This window comes from Meriones unguiculatus, chromosome 2 (genome assembly GCF_030254825.1).
Source record: "Meriones unguiculatus strain TT.TT164.6M chromosome 2, Bangor_MerUng_6.1, whole genome shotgun sequence".
Taxonomy (NCBI): domain Eukaryota; kingdom Metazoa; phylum Chordata; class Mammalia; order Rodentia; family Muridae; genus Meriones; species Meriones unguiculatus.
The window spans coordinates 120,938,632-120,949,262 of record NC_083350.1 but is presented as its reverse complement, the minus strand read 5'-3'; positions in this window follow the sequence as shown (position 1 = coordinate 120,949,262).

Here is a 10,631-nt window from a genome sequence, read left to right as displayed (position 1 = left end):
TCCGTTGATGGACATCTGGGTTGTTTCCATGTTCTGGCTATTACAAATAAAGCTGCTACAAACATGGTTGAGCAAATGTCCTTGTTATGTACTTGAGCAAATTTTGGGTATGTGCCTAGGAGTTGTATAGCTGGATCTTGAGGAAGCACTATTCCTATTTTTCTGAGAGAATGCCAGATTGATTTCCAAAGTAGTTGTACCAGTTTACATTCCCACCAGCAGTGGAGGAGGGTTCCCCTTTCTCCAGAGCCTCTCCAGCATGTGTTGTCACTTGTGTTATTCATCTTAGCCATTCTGATGGGTGTCAGGTGAAATCTCAGGATCGTTTTAATTTGCATCTCCCTGATGGCTAAGGATGTTGAGCATCTCTTTAAGTGTTTCTCTGCCATTCTATATTCCTCTACAGAGAATTCTCTGTTTAGCTCCGTACCCCATTTTTTAATTGGTTTATTTGATTTTTTGCTGTTTAACTCCTTTATATAGTTCTTTATATATGCTGGATATTAGCCCTCTGTCAGATATAGGGTTGGTGAAGAACCTTTCCCAGTCTGTAGGCTATCGTTTTGTTCTGAGGACAGTGTCTTTTGCTTTACAGAAGCTTTTCAGTTTCATGAGGTCCCTTTATTGATTGTTGCTCTGAGAGCCTGTGCTGTTGGTGTTCTGTTCAGGAAATTGTCTCCTGTGCCAATGAGTTCTAAGCTCCTCCCCAGTTTTTCTTCTAACAGATTTAGAGTATCTGGTTTTATGCTGAGGTCTTTGATCCACTTGGACTTGAATTTTATGCAGGGTGATAAATATGGATCTATTTTCATTTTTCTTCATGTAGACATCCAGTTGGGCCAACACCATTTGTTGAAGATGCTGTCTTTTTTCCATTGAATGGATTTGGCTTCTTTGTCAAAAATCAAGTATTCATAGGTGTGTGGGTTTATTTCTGGGTCTTCTATTCAGTTCCATTGATCCTCCTTTCTGTTTCTATGCCAATACCATGCAGTTTTTATTATTATTGCTCTGTAGTACAGCTTGAGATCGGGAATGGAGATACCTCCAGTTGATCTGTGTTGTACAGGATTGTTTTGGAGATCCTGGGTTTTTTGTTTCTCCATATGAAGCTGAGAATCTTTCTTTCAAGGTCTGTAAAGAATTGAGTTGGTATTTTGATGGGAATTGCATTGAATCTGTAGATTGCTTTTGGCACGATGGCCATTTTCACAATGTTAATCTTACCAATCCATGAGCACGGGAGATCTTTCCATCTTCTGACATCGTCTTCAAGTTTTTTTTTTTCAAACAGGTCTTTCACTTGCTTAGTTAGAGTCACCCCAAGGTATTTTATGGTATTAGTGGCTATTGTGAAGGGTGTTGTTTCCTTGATTTCTTTTTTGGCCCTTTTGTCTCTGGTACACAGGAGGGCTTCTGATTTTTTGAGTTGATTTTGTATTCTGCCACCTTGCTGAAGATGTTTGTCAGCTGAAGGAGTTCTCTGAATTTTTGGGGTTGCTCATGTAGGCTATCATATCATCTGTAAATAGTGACGCTTTGACCTCTTTCTTTCCAATTTGTATCCCCTTGATCTCTTATAGTTGTCTTATTGCTTTAGCTAGGACTTCAAGTACAATGTTGAAGAAATATGGAGAGAGTGGGCACCCTTGACTTGTCCCTGATTTCAGTGGGATTGTTCTATGTTTCTCTCCATGAGTTTGATGTTGGCTATAGGCTTGCTGTATATTGACTTTACTAAGTTTAGGTATGTGCCTTGTATCCCTGATCTCTCCAAGACTTTAAACATGAATGGGTGTTGGACTTTATCAAATGCTTTTTCAGCATCTAAGGAGATGATCATGTGGTTTTTCTCCTTCAGTTTGTTTATGTGGTGGATTACATTGATGTATTTTTGTATGTTGAACCATCCTTGCATGCCTAGGATGAAGCCTGCTTGGTCATGGTGGATGATATCTTTGATATGTTCTTGGATTCGGTTTTATTGAGTATTTTTGTATCAATGTTCATAAGAGAGCTAGGTCTGAAGTTCTCTTTTTTTTGTTGGGTCTTTGTGTGGTTTAGGTATCAAGGCAACTGTGGTTTCATAGAATGAGTTTGGTAATGTTCCTTCTGTTTTTATCTTGTGGAATAGTTTGAAGAGAATTGGAGTTAGCACTTCTTTGAAGGTCTGGTAGAATTCTGCACTGAATCCATCTGGCCCAGGGCTATTTTGGAAGGGAAACTGTTAATGACTGCTTCTATTTCCATGGAGGATATAAGACTATTCAATCTTTCTACCTGATCTTGACTTAATTTTGGTGGATGGACTCTATATAGAAAATTGTCCATTTCTTTTAGATTTTCGAATTTTGTGGAATATAGGCTTTTGTAGTAAGACCTAATGATTGTTTGGTTTTCCTCACTGTCTGTAGTTATGTCCCCCTTTTCATTTCTGATTTTGCTGATTTGGATAGTTTCTCTTTGCCTTTTAGTTAGTTTGGCTAAAGGTTTGTCTATCTTGTGGATTTTCTCAAAGAACCAGCTCTTGGTTTCATTGATTCTTTGAATAGTTTTATTTGTTTTTAATTGATTGATTTCAGTCCTCAGTTTGATTATTTCCAGCCGTCTTTTCCCCTTGGGTGTATTTGCTTCTTTTTTCTCTAGGGCTTTCAGTTGGGCCATTAAGTTGCTTGTATGAGATGTCACAACTTTCTTCTTGAAGGCACTTAGTGCTATGAATTTTCTTCTGAGCACTGTTTTCATTGTGTCCCATAAATTAGGGTATGTTTTACCTTCATTTTCATTGAATTCTAGGAAGTCTTTAATTTCTTTCTTTAGTTCTTTGTTAACCCAGCTATAATTGAGCAGCAAGTTTTTCAGTTTCCATGTGCTTGTAGGCTTTTTTCTAATTCCATTGTTGTTGAGGTCCAGCTCTAGTCCATGGTGGTCAGATAGAATACAGGGGATTATTTCAATCTTCTTGTATCTGTTGAGGTTTGCTTTGTGACCAACTATATGGTCTATTTTGGAGAAGATTCCATGAGGCGCTAAAAAGAAGGTATAGTCTTTTGAGTTTGGGTGGAAAGTTCTGTAGATATCTATTAAGTCCATTTGCTTTAGGATCCCTGTAAGTGCCTTTATTTCTTTATTTGACTTCTGTCTAGATGATCTGTGTGTTGGTGAAAGTGGGGTGTTGAAGTCTCCCATTATTAAGGTGTTGAGATCGATGTGTGATTTGAGTTTTAATAATCTTTCCTTTATGAATGTAGGTGCTCATGTATTTGGGGAATAGATGTCCAGAACTCTGATGTCCTCTTGGTGGATTTTTCCTTTGATGAGAATGTAGTGCCCCTCCACATCTTTTTTGATTAATTTTGGCAGAAAGTCTATTTTATTAGATATTAGGATAGCTACCCCAGCTTGTTTTCTGGGTCTGTTTGCTTGAAAGTCATTTTTCCAGCCCTTTACTCTGAGGTAGTGTTTGTCTTTGTTGCAGAGGTGTGTTTCTTGGATGCAGCGGAATGTTGGATCCTGTTTCTGCACCCATTAGTTAGTCTGTGTCTTTTTATTGGAGAGTTGAGTCCATTGATGTTGATAGATAATAGTGACCAATGAACATTAGTTCTTTTTATATTGGAGTCGGTGGTCTTACTGTGTTCCATTGCTTGTTTTCTTTTAATTTTTGTTGGGATATTACCTGTATACTTTGTTTTCTTGGGTGAAGTTGTTTTCATTAGATTGGAGTTTTCCTTCTAGTATCTTCTGTAGCACTGGTTTGCTGTGTAGATATTGCCTAAATTTAGTTTTGTCATGGAATGTTTTGTTTTCTCCATCTATGTTGATTGAAAGCTTTGCAGTATAGTAGTCTGGGTTGGCATCTGTGGTCTCTTAGAGTCTGCATGACACCTGCGAGGTATAAAATTTTAGAAACCCCCAAATAAAATAGCATTTGAAAACCTAGTACCTACAGCATTTCCTATGCTGCATATATTAAATTAAACACACATTTCTCAGAGCAATTCTCCTAACAAAAAAATAGTATTTCACTGCTTCCAGGAAAGGTTAAACAGAGTGATGCATTTAGAAAGTTGAAATTGAGTACAATTTTTTAATTAAATTTTTATATTAATTATAGTTTATTCACTTTGTATTCCAGCTGTAGCCCCCCTCCCTCTTTCTCTCCTAATCCCATCCTCCCTCTCTCTTCTTCTCCCATTCCATCTCCAAGTCCACTGATGGGGAGGTCCTCCTCCTTTCCATCTGACCCTAGCTTAGCAGGTCTCTTCGGTATTTGCTGCATTGTCCTCCTCTGTGCCCTGGCAAAGATGCTCCCCCCTTGGGGAGGGGGTGGTGTTAATCAAAGAAACAGCCAATGAGTTCATGTCAGAGACAGTCCCTGTTCCTCTTTCTAGGGTACCCACTTGGAGACTTAGCTGCCATGGAGTACATGTGAGCAGGGATTCTATGTTATGTCCATGAATGGTCCTTGGTTGGAGTATCAGTATCAGAAAAGACCCCTATGCCCAGATATTTTGATTCTGTTGCTCTCCTTGTGGAGCTCCTATCCAAAACAAGGAATATGAAATTTGCAGGCAAATGGTGGGATCTAGAAAAGATCATCCTGAGTGAGGTATCCCAGAAGCAGAAAGACACACACGGTATATACTCATTTATACTAGACATATAATATAGGATAAACATACTAAAATCTGTACACCTACAGAAGCTAAGCAAGGAGGAAGACCCTAGGTAAGATAAGCAATATTCGTTCAGAAAGATAAATAGGATGGACATTGGAAGAAGGAGAAAATAGGGAACAGGACAGGAGCCTACCACACAGGGCTTCTGAAAGACTCTACCCAGCAGTATATAAAAGTAGATCCTGAGGCTCATAGCCAAACTTTGGGCAGAGTGCAGGGAATCTTATGAAAGAAGGGGAACATAGTAAGACCTGGATAGATCAGCACAAAATTTTACTGGAAAAAATGCATTCCATCAAAGTCATGTGTTTCATAATTTACTATGTTTAAGAGGGTTCTTTTAACTTTTGTTTTTGTTTTGCTTTATTTTTCATTTGTTTTTATTAATGTTGGAAAATACTTAAATCACTGAAGTCCAGACTTACAAAAACTGCTCCAAACTTGTCTGCTTAGCTTTACATTAATGTTTTATAATTCAGTCTCATAAAATTATTTAATTTACTGTATATTTTCAAGACTTAGCATTTTAGAGCATTTATCAGCTAGTAAGGTAGCATTATTCCCTAAGTTATATTGACTCCACAGTGTTAATGGATATTTGTTTCTTGGTACATTGACCACAGAAAAGTTGAGATAACTAGAAAAAAAATCTTAGAAATTAAAAATCTGTTCTAAAATTCACCTGTCTTTCAAAACCAGCTAGAAGAACTGACCAAAATATCCCAGATTTTTTTATTCTGTTGCTCTCCTTGTGGGCTCCTGTCCCCTCCAAGTCTATATTCTCCATCTTTCTGCACTCTGCCCAAAGTTTGGCTTTGACACCCTGTTGGGTAGAGTCTTTCAGGGGCCCTCTATGGTAGCTCCTGTACTGTTCCCTAATTTCTGCCTCTTCCAATGTCTATCCAGTTTGCCTTTCTGAATGAGGATTGAGCGTCTTACCCAGGGTACTCTTTCTGTATTTCATTATTTTAATTAGCAGTTACTCAGTGAGTATTTAATTTAATATTTTGAAATAATTTGTGTTGGGGGGTCAAACAAACATGAAACAATCCCATACTTAAAGTATATTCATAATACCTTCTTTGATTTCCATATAAATCAGAATTATTCTATGCACTTTCTGTATTTCATTATTTTAATTAGCAGTTACTCAGTGAGTATTTAATTTAATATTTTGAAATAATTTGTGTTTGGGGGGGTCAAACAAACATGAAACAATCCCATACTTAAAGTATATTCATAATACCTTCTTTGATTTCCATATAAATCAGAATTATTCTATGCACTTAAAATAATTATAAGGAAAATACTTATAAACCTGATCAATCACAGAAAAGTAGCCTTTTGCATGAAATTGTGTTCTCTGCACAATATAAGAATGATTTTTGCATATGTAGGTATACACACGTATGCATATAAAATAAATATAAACATCAACGCAAGAACCCACATTAACCCTGAGAATTTGCACAAGATCACTCAAAAAGGTTGAGAAAGTGAGACACAGCCGTGGAAACAGAGACAGATGAAAGCCATATGGAGAACAGACCAGTGGCCCAGTGCTCATTTTCCTTGTGGATTTAATAAGGTTGTGATGATTTAGTCAGTTTATTTTACATTTCATTTTAGCCTAATACTTACAGTGAAATGTGCTTTGAGTTTTTAATCACATAATTTGACAGCAAAAGAAGTAAAGGGCATTTCACCTAGGGAAGGCTGTTTGCTATTTCCTGAAATATTTGCACTTTATTACTAAATGACAAGGTTTTTAAAATAATTCAGCCTTCATTCATTAGTGGAATATTTCCTGTTCTTGAATAATCACTACATTACCGGGTAGTGATGTGGCTCAGGAGACAAAGGCATTTCCTGCCAACCTGATGCCCTTAGCTAAATCCACATGGAAGCACATGGTCGAAAGAGAAAGATGATTCATGCAAGTTTTCCCTAGACCTCAGCACGTGTGTTGTGGCGTGCATGTGTTCACACATCCACTAATTACAAATGTAATAATTCACAATTTTATTGTCGCCTACCATTCTTGTTCAAATATCAAACACTACAATATCACTGAAATTATATGAGGTATTCTTTATAAATTGTGTACATAAATATTTTGACTTGTTCTTTAACTTTATATGCCATTAGTAAGTACATGACCAAGTGTTTCTGTAATAATATTTAATAATTCTTTACCATTTATACCATCCTAAGGGTTAAACAGATATACCATGCAACTTATTTATTTATTTATTTATTTATTTATTTTCAATGCAGTTTATTCAGGAACCTTGAACAATCATCTGATCCTGGGGAAAGCCACCCCACAGCTTAAATAGCCTCTGGGTAGCCAACCCAGGCGTGCCACGTGGGCAATGCAGATAGGTCCACATACATGGAAGCAAGCCAGATCCTCAGCCTTAGCCAAATGTGGAATTGTTCGTGACAGAGAGCACTCACCATCGGGAAGGTGGAAGGCGGAAACCAGATGCATCTTTAAGGCACAGCATTCCGCAGCTCTCTACAGTTCCCCCTTTTTGTTTTAGAAGCATCAGGCAAGAGTAGAGGTCTGATCTCTGATATTAGAAATAAATTGGGACTTTGTACCGATGTTCATTTAGGTGTCATCCACCCAAAGAGCATCAGACCCGTCTGATACCTTTTTCTCAGAGGCGGGACCTGGGGTATCAACCCGCATGCAATCAGACATGCTCTTCTCTGAGTCCAAAGTGGCTGACCCTGAGTGCAGAGCTTAGCCTCGCATCCTGAGCGTAAATTTAAGTTGAAAAATAATTTAAAATATTTATGAGAACTTATCTCATATCCTTCTATAAAGAGGAAAATAAATCATAAAAGTTACAAAGTAACATATAATATTTGTTTTCAGTTATGAATAGTAGAGCCCTCTACAGATAATGCTGATGATGGAAAGAATGAAATGTGCAAAACCTGTCTTCATTGTGTTTACATGCTAATGGGTACAGAGAACAAAGAAATACTAATATACACATGTTTAATAAATCTTGAAATTTTTAATACTGGGAAAAAATAATCAGTGTGAGGGCCAGAGAGATCAGCTGGGGCAAAAGTCAGTACACGTTTGCATTTGAATCATTTGCCAAACAAGACTGTCTGAGGAGTTCATATTGAAACCAAGAACTTACAGAAGGAAATAGTCTTAGGATGTTGGCATCGCTCAGTGGAACAGTGTGTCCATAACATGTACAAAGCCTGTAGTTAAATGATTGCCATGACAAAAAATTAATATTCTGGAAAATATCTGTGTAAAATTTGAGTGTAAGGGAAGAAGTAAAACTTGTTTTCAAAGGGGAAAGCAATTGTTATTGTTAATAAAGAACCCCTGAGAAAGAACAGAAGTTAGAGGAGAAAGGTTGCATCTGAAGGTGACAAGAGACAAACAGAAGCCTTTAGGTAACAAACAGTCAAGGCATTCTGAGTGCTAAGGTTTAGTAAGGATAATAAGGATGATGTAAAGATTTTATCATTTTAGAAATGTCACTCGAGTTTGCATTAATTTATGTATAAAATATTATGCCATTAAGCTTGATATTTCACAAAAGTATCTTATGAACATTATACATTGTCTTAGTTAAGGTAATTGTTGCTGTGATGAAACACCATGACCAAAGCAACTTGGGGAGTAAAGGGTTTATTTGTTTTATCTACATTACCACATCACTGTTCATCATCAACAACAACAACAAACAAACAAATAGGAACTCTTGGAGGGGACAGTTGCTCCACAAGGAGACCAATAGAACCAAAAATCTAGGGTTTAGGGGGGCCTTAAGAGACTGATACTCCAACCAAGGACCATGCATGGAGAAGACCTAAACCCCCTGCTCAGATATAGCCCCTGACAGCTTAGTCCCCAAGTTGGTTCGCTAGTAAGGGGAGAAGGGGCTGTCTCTGACATGGAGGCATTTTCTTTTCTTTAAATTTAATTTTATTTATATCAATTGATTAACTTTGTATCCTGCCACAATCCCCTCCCTGTCTCCTCCCAGTCCCACAACACCCTTCCTCTTCTCCCTCTATGTCCTTTCCCTAAAGCCCTGATAGGGTAGGACCTCCTTCCCTTCTATCTGACCCTAGCCTATCAGGTCTCATCAAGGATGGCTGCATCATCTTCCTCTGTGGGCTGGCAAGGCTGCACCCCACAGGGGGAAGTGACCAAAGAGCTGGCCACTGAGTTTATGCCAGAGACAGCTCCTGCTCCCCTTACTAGGGAACCCACTTGGAAACTGAGCAGCCTATGGGCTTCCTTTGAACTGGGGTCTAGGTCCTCTCCATGTATGGTCCTTAGTTAGAGTATTAGTCTTTGCAGACCCACCTGAGCCCAGGTATTTTGGCTCTATTGTTTTCCTTCTGGAGTTCCTGTTCCCCCCAGGGCTACATCTGACAGAGAGCTAATATCCAGAATATATATATATATATATATATATATATATATATATATATATATATACAACTAAAGAAGTTAAACACCAACAAACCAGGAGGAGATGAGAGAGGGAAGGTGGTATTGGGAAGGAATGAGGGAGGGGGCTACAGCTGGGATACAAAGTGAATAAACTGCAATTAATATTAAAAAATAAAAATTAAAAATGGGGTACAGAGCTAAATGGTGAATTCTCAACAGAGGAATATCAAATGGTAGAAAAACACTTAAAGAAATGCTCAGCGTTCTTAGTCATCAGGGAAATGCAAATCAAAACAACTCTGATATTTCACCTCATACCCATGAAAATGGCTAAGATCAAAAACTCAAAGGATGATGCTTGCTGGAGAGGATGTGGAGAAAGGGGAACCCTCCTCCATTGCTGGTGAGAATGTAACCTTGTACAACCACTTTGGAAATCAATCTGGTGCTTCTTCAGAAAATTAGGCGTAGTGCTACCTCAAGATCCAGCTATACCGCTACTAAGCATATACCCAAAAGATTCCCCACCATTCAATAAGGACATTTGTTCAACCATGTTCGTAGCAGCTCTATTCATAATAGGCATTTTCTTAATTAAGGTTCCCTTCTCTCCAATGACTTTAGCTTGTATCAAAATGATATAAAACTATCCATCGCACAGACATATATTGCATTTTATCAGTATCATAAAGTGTTTACTTTCCTATGATAAAGACGTGATTTCATAGGCCTCTCCTCAAGTTAGGTGTAACTACTTGTGACTTAATTTGAAACATTCAGTAATGGCTTTTTGTAACTTTGAGTCTCTATATTTTTTACTTGTTAAAATATTTACCTAGCTCAGAATCATGAGTGGTACCAATCCTATACTTACCTCTTTACAATCAGATCCTGTGTGAAGGGTTATTACTTCATTATTTAAAGCCTTTTATTACACATGCACTTAGTGCACTTTATAAAAGCCAGGATTACAAACAGGGCTTTATAATATTTTCTATTTTTTCTTTTATATCCACTCTGCTATATTTAAAGGTCACTAGTTCTACAAACAATACCTTAGAATTAGTTTTAAAATTACTTCTACATACCTGGCATAAGCTCTGTTTAATATTTGTACATAAATACAATTAGCATACAGTAAGCTTGGTTGTATCTAAGTTTTACTAAAAATGCTTCTCTCCCTGTGTTTTCCTCTAAGAATGTGGAGATTCTGTGGAGATTTGTTATTTTTTTTAACTTAATTATGTTTAAATTTAAAGAAAAAATGACTTCATATGTGAAATATTTTAGCATTTTATGTAGTTATCCCATTTTCATAGTATAAATGTCAACTGTACTGTCCCAAATTCCTTTGAGAAAAACATTATAAATGTCATATTTTAAAGTTCATAAGAATAGCAAAGTAGTGCCGGCCCTCTTATATCTGGGAAATAATCAAGTTACCTATTTACTGCTCTAGATTCCTTAGCTAGCTTAAATGCAATAATCAATGCAGATTTTTATAA